Here is a 6,734-nt window from a genome sequence, read left to right on the forward strand (position 1 = left end):
TCTTCAGGCTAAAAGGAACTCAGATCTACAGTAAGCAAAGAAGAGAACTGGAATTGATAAAAATGGGGGTCAATGAAAAGATTATATATATATTTGGGGGGCTATAAAGTATATATATGTAATTGACAACAATAGCATCAAGGAGAGTGAAGAATAAATAGAAATATATTATTGCAACATTCCTAAATTAATTCATTCATTAACTCTAAGTAGACTCTGATAAAGATATGCATATGTATACATATTATATTCATATAATAAAGATACATATTGTAATCTGTAGCTCAACCACTAAAAGTTATGCAAAGAGATATAGCTAGAAAGCCAAAAATGGAATATTAAAAAATATTTGGTGAAGTGCCTGGGTGGCTCAGTCAGTTAACCATCTTGACTTCGGCTCAGGTCATGATCTCACGATTCATGAGTTCAAGCCCTGCACTGGGCTCTCTGCTGTCAGCTGGCTTCAGATCCTCTGCCCACCCCCCACCCCACGCCCTCTGTACCTCCCCTGCTCTCTCTTGCACTCTCTCAAAAACAAATAAACATTAAAAAAAAATATTTGTTTCACACAAAAGAAAGCCAGAAAGGAGGAACTAAATCCACAAAAGACAAATAGCAAAGTGGCAGACTAAAAGAAAACCATTTCAATCATAACAGTAAATACAAATGAAACAAATATTCAATCAAAAGGCAGAGGTTGTCAGAATTTTTTTTTTTTTTTAAAGGCAAGAACAGGGGCACCTGGGTGGCTCAGTCAAGCGTCCAACTCTTGGTTTCGGCTCACGGCATGATCTCAGGGTTCATGGGTTCAAGCCCCACGTTGGGCTCCATGCTGACAACACGGGACCTCCTTGGGAGTCTCTCTCTCTCGCTCGCTCTCTCTCAAAATAAATAAATTAAAAAAAAAAAAAAAACTATGCCTCCTAAAAAAGACATACTTTAAATATAAAGACACAAACAGACTGGGTTGGGGGGGGAGAAAAGGATAGAATGAAATAGACCGTGCAAATGGTAAGCATGAGACAGCTGGTGTGGCTATATTAACATCAGATAAAGTAGACTAGAAAAAGAAGATCTCACCAGGCATAAAATAGTACATTCCGTAATGACAATAAAAAGCTCAATACGTTGAGAAACAGCAGAATTACAAAAGAACATTTTACATGAGTGCGGATTATTGCACGTAATTATGCTTCAATAAGGCAGATTTTGAAAAAGCACAGTCGATGCTAAGGGCGGAAGAGGAGAAGGGTAACTTCAGCTGGAATGGAAGCAGGATGGGGGCCGTAACAGGAAGAAAAGCAGGTTTATGAGGAGAAATGCTGATTCAGACTGAGATGTGATCCGTCTGAGAGGCCTGTCCTGATTCACGAGGGTAGATGCTGGCGGGTGCTGCATGTGCATAGAGGTCACTGGCTAGTCAGAGAGACCACAAGTGGGAGTCATGGGCTCAGAACTGAACTCTGGAGCCCATTTGGAGGTGGGAGAAAGAGGAGGAAAGAAACCCTCAGGAGAGCCTAAGAAGAAATGGCCAGAAAGGTGGGAGGGAAGCAGGGAGACCAGAGGAAAGGGGGCTCTCCGAAAAGGGGTGTGGCCAGCAGGGGGAAATGTTGCCGAGAAGTCAGGTCTGAGGCTGGGCTGGGGGAGGCTGAGGGCGGCAGCCCCATCAGGGGCCGATGGGACCAGTTCTGGAGGAGTGAAGGCAGGGGTTGTGGCCTTGAACTCTGCCCTTGGCCGGGCGTGCTTGGTCCTCGGGGCCCAGCGAGGCCCATGACCCAGTCCCCACCCCCTGCAAGAGCTCCAGTGTAGGAGGTCCTGGACTTTGGAGGTGAGATGGGGAGTAGGGAAAACCTCAGAGAGGAGCAGTGTTTGACCAGGGCTGGGAAGCAGGAGTAGGAGTAAGGGTCTTCCAGATGGGGAAGGGAGGTTGAGTTTCTTCTGCTTGATCCAAGGGGTGGACCCAAGACCTATGGGGTGGGGGAGGTCGCAAGGAGGCAGCTTCTCACAAGTGTGACTGGCCAGGATGCAAGGAGCTTTCCAGAGAGGGGATGAGCAGCTGTGGAGGTGTGGAGAAGTATGCCAGCAGAGGCTGGGCACCCGTGAGGAGGAAGGCTGCAGAGGGTCTGACCCACACAAGTACCAGAACGCTGAGACACAGGTCATTGGAAACGCGGGATTGCTGGATTCATTTCCTACGCAGGCTGCTCTCCTGGGGGCTTTATCAGGCACGCACAGTCCAGCTGCAGAGGCCTAGCAGCCCCCTCAGAATCCCTGTTCTCCTGGCCCCCACCCAGCAACTGAGCCGCTACCTGCCGCTGTGCGCCCCAGGGCGGGGAGGCCCGGGAAGAGGAGGGTCTCGGACTGGGGAGTGTAAGGCAGAGACAGAGATTCTAAGGGAACGGGTGAGGCGGGGGGCGGGGGGGGGGGGACACCTGGCCCCGGGGGGAGGCCCTGATTCTGGTCACACTCCTTACAGCCAGAGACAGCGCACTATGGAGGTTGCGAGCGAGGCCTTTCACGCAGACCAGGGGCAGATGGAGTGTGATAGCCTGAAGCTTGTGCAATGTGGCGAGCCCTTGCTGAGAAACAAGCTCTCCCAGCTCCAGCTGGGACAGCCAGACTTCACCGGGATGGGAGGCGTCAGCCTACTGTCTCCGGGTCCCATCAGCCCCGATCCACAAAACATGTGACCTATGCACAGATATATTTGCTGTTGGTAATAATGCTACAAGTTTGCCAAAAACACGGGAGTTCTAGTAAATTTTGTTTTGTATGATTGTCATCGGAGAAAAGGAAACATGAATGATGCTTTTATAATTAAACCTGCTGTTTTGTTGAGTATATCCTGGACGGGAGAAAACTTTCATTCTGGGTTTGCATAAATGAAGCACAAATCTTCCACCTACAATCTTTTTTTTTTTTTAAGTTTGTGTATTTATTTTGAGAGAGAGAGAGAGAGCCCAAGTGAGGGAGGAGCAGAGAGAGAGAGGGAGAAAGAATCCCAGGTCGGCTCCGCGCTGTCAGCGTGAGGTCAGGACCTGAGCCAAAATCAAGAGCTGGACGCTTAACCGACTGAGCCACCCAGGCGTCCCTTCCACTTAAAATCTTACACAACCTGATGATCAGCAGAATTTTCCACGGACGATCATCTGGCTCTGTCCATGTCAAGTGGTGCTTCTCTACCACTGTCCACACGCTGCCCGCACCAGGGTCTGTGGGAGATGCTGACGTCACAATATGACACGTGGTCCTGCACCGGGGGTCACAGTGCTGGGTGGGCCTGTGCAGGATGCAGGGAGAGTGTTCCTAGAAGCCATTCCACACGAGGTTGGCCAGGACTAACAGAACTATACTTGTAAGGGACTGTGGCCACACATATGTATATATGCCCCCTAAACCCAAATGAAACTCAAACTCCAAAGTACCTAGCTGCTCCCCAGAAGGCCTTGCGGTGGAAGTCGAAGTGGAGACGGAGGTCTTAACCAATTCGAGTTAAAACACTGTGTTTCTGCCAATCATATGAACACATTGCTAGCCTCCACCCTCTTACTCCCACCCCCTGCCTTGAAAGAAACGCAGACGAGTGAGGGACCTGAAGCTTGAGGGTCGTCAGCTTCTCGGGAAACCCACTTCAGCTTAATCCTACCCTGTCTCTCCTTGCTCAACAGCCTTTTGTGGCTCCCCACTGTCCTCAGGGAAAACCTGGACATTCGAGTCCTCAGTGGTCACTGGGGGCTTTATTAGCTCCCCTCGTTCCCTGAGGAGCTGTGGGAAGTGGGCTTGGGGGGGGTAGGGAGCCAATAGGTGAACTCTGAGGGCAGCAGGGAGGCAAAAGTGACCTGCATGGCCCTGCTGGGGCAGAGCCCTGTTCTCCTGTGATATTCCTTTCTGGACTGTGGTGGGGGACGGTGGGGGCGGGAGCGGAAAGGCCCCTGGCCTGAAATGCACAGATAGACCTGAGTCCAAATGCCTGCTCTGCCCTTTGTTGGCAAGTGACTTCACCTCTCTGAAGGTCAGTGTCCTCATCTACAAATCAGGAAATACTGGTTTCATCTCAGGGCCCCTGTGGGAGCCAGAGAAACAAGTACCCCCCTAGGTGCAGACATGCGGGAGGGCCTCACCCTTCCCTGCCTGGCTGAGGGAACTGACTGAACTGATTTGCCCTTCATCCTGAGTGGCCCCTGAACCCCTCCGTAGGTTAAGCCATCACGTCGACTTTATTTATTAGCTTCACAAACCCTTCTGAGGAGTCAATGTCACCCGACCCCATCCCAGAGCCTCATAAAATCCCTGATTTCCATCACTGGCTGCCCCTGCCCCCTCTGCTTGGGGTCCATCTTGTGTGGGGACGGTGCTGGGCGGTGGCTGAGGAGCCATGATGGGCTCTGTGTGGGCCAGACTTCAGTCTCTGACTGAGACTCCCGGGATGGGCTCAGAGCATTCCCTCCCTGGGCCTCTGGTTCCCATGACCAGCTTCCTCTGAACCCTTTTTAGCACTCAAGGCTGGAGTCCAGTCCGAGGTGTGGCCTGAGGGGGATGGGCTTGGGCTCCTAGGCCTGGGGGGTTGTAAGTGCTCACAGGGTCCCCAGAGAGTCAGGATGCTGCCCCAGCTGCCCCTCTGGCCTTCTCCTAGTGACCATGTGACTCTGGGTAGGTCTGTCCCCTCGCTGGGCCTGTTTTCCAAGAGGTTGAGTGGGGTTGCCGAGAAGCTCACAGGAAAGGGCCTAGGCCTGCTCTCAGAGAAGGAGCCATCTGACCAGTGCTGGGCAGCGCCCCCAAGAAGGTGCTTGTCCGCGGACCCCTACGCGGCTCCCCGTGCCCTTCGGAATCAGGTGCCCCCACAGTCAGGCCCTCCCACATTGACGGGGTCTGCTTCTGGGACCACCCCCGTGTGACCCTGGGAAATCACCTGAGTTCCTCCCTCATAGTTCATTTGTATTTTCAACAGAATTTTATAATTTGCAAAGCACATTCACATCTCCTTTGCTTTGAGTCTTGCGCTACTGTGTGTCCTCCGACATGGGTCATCGTCCCATTTTACAGATGAAGAAACCAAGAATCAGAGAAGGGTGGTGGGTGGGCGAGGGCGACCCGAGTGGTGAAGGGCATGGCCCACGCAACCCAGAGTCAAAGCCTGGCCTCTCTCCACCCCTCACAGGGCCTGGCAGGGGCCTGGGATCCGGCAGGGAACATCTGAGGGTGTAACTTGGGCTGTTGATGAGAGGCCACGGACTAGCAGAGCCGTTCTTCGGTGAGACATTTTCAGGCTCCAGAACGGATGTGTGTTGCCGGGAGGTGGGGGCTGCAGTCTGGAGCAGCTCGGGCTCCAGGGGTGGCAGATGGCTCCGGATTCGTAGGAAAGATCTCCCTCTACTGCCTGGCACCCCACAGAGGCCGCCAGGGGCCAAGGCACGGGGGGACAGCAGCTAGGCATAGAGCCTGAGCAAGGAAGCGGTTTAAGGAGGAGAGAGACCCGGGGCCTGGCCTCCGTTGCACACGTTCCCGAGGGCACTGACTGGGCAGAGGCCCTGTGCTCGGGGAAATGCTTGTGTCTCCCACAGAGGCATTCAGCAGGCTCAAGCCAGGCCTGGACAGGGCCTCTGTGTGGACTCTCCTTGGACCCGGCTGTCTCGTCTACTGAACAGGGTGACATTTCCTGCCCTGTTGGCAGTTCCGGGCTCCCGGGAGCTCAGAGAAAGAGGACACGGAAACCTTGGGGCAGACGGCCTGATGCCAAGCTGGGCCTTTCCTGGATTCCTCATCTGCCACAGGCAGCATCAGCCCTCCTGTCCTTCCTCCCATGGCCAGCGGACTGAATGCAAAGGCCTTTTGTAAACCGCAAAGCGTGAGACTTCATGAAGTATCATTACCGAGCCGGGAAGTAGAAACGCTTTTCTCTGGACCTGCTCTCCAGTCATGCTTGGATTGTAGCATTTCTGGATCCTGGCTGTTTCTTACTCAGTCACTCATCCATTCAGCAGCCATTAACCAGGCCTCAGGAGCTGCAGCCAAAGCCTGGACAGCACGGCCCAGAGCCAGCCTCGTGCCCTTGCCCAGGACAGGTCCTGTAAGCACTCAGATGCCCTTAGAGATGACCTGGGATTCCCTAACCCCCCTTTCCAGGTGGAGAAACTGAGGTCCAGAGGCCAGAGGGAACCCCAGGGTGATCTGACCAGTTCCAGACCTCAGCATCAGACTATCCCTCCCCACCCCCAGGCTGACCTCTGACCCTGCTCCACACCAGTTTGGATTTCTCAAGCTTGGAGTAAGTCCAGGGGGACGGGGGACAGGCCACCTCGCAGGCAGAAAGCAACACGCCCCTGCCCAACGGCGCAAGCTCGGGCCCAGGCAGGGGTGCAGAGCACGGGGGGTGAGGGGAGACAGGGGCTGGTGAGGCCCAGCCCCACTGTTCTCCAGCACACGATATTATCTCTGGCCTTGGCGCAGCCCTCAGAGCAGGATGCGGCTTTCAACACCTCTCTCCCTTCGGAGGGGCTCCGGGCTTTTGGAGTTTCTCACGACATGGATCGAGAGCCCCCTGACCAAGGCCAACCCCACCCCAGAGGCAGCCAGTCCTCAGACAGTCACAGCCCCCAGTGTAGGAGGGGGAAGGGCCCTGGTGCATGAGGCAGGGGGGCGGGGATCACAGGAATGGTTCCCTCGAGCGTCTCCCCCACCCCCTCCCCTTCTGTTGTCCATAATCCAGGGCGCCTGTTCAAGGAATTCTCTGCCCG

The sequence above is a fragment of the Acinonyx jubatus genome, chromosome D1 (genome assembly GCF_027475565.1).
Source record: "Acinonyx jubatus isolate Ajub_Pintada_27869175 chromosome D1, VMU_Ajub_asm_v1.0, whole genome shotgun sequence".
Lineage (NCBI taxonomy): Eukaryota > Metazoa > Chordata > Mammalia > Carnivora > Felidae > Acinonyx > Acinonyx jubatus.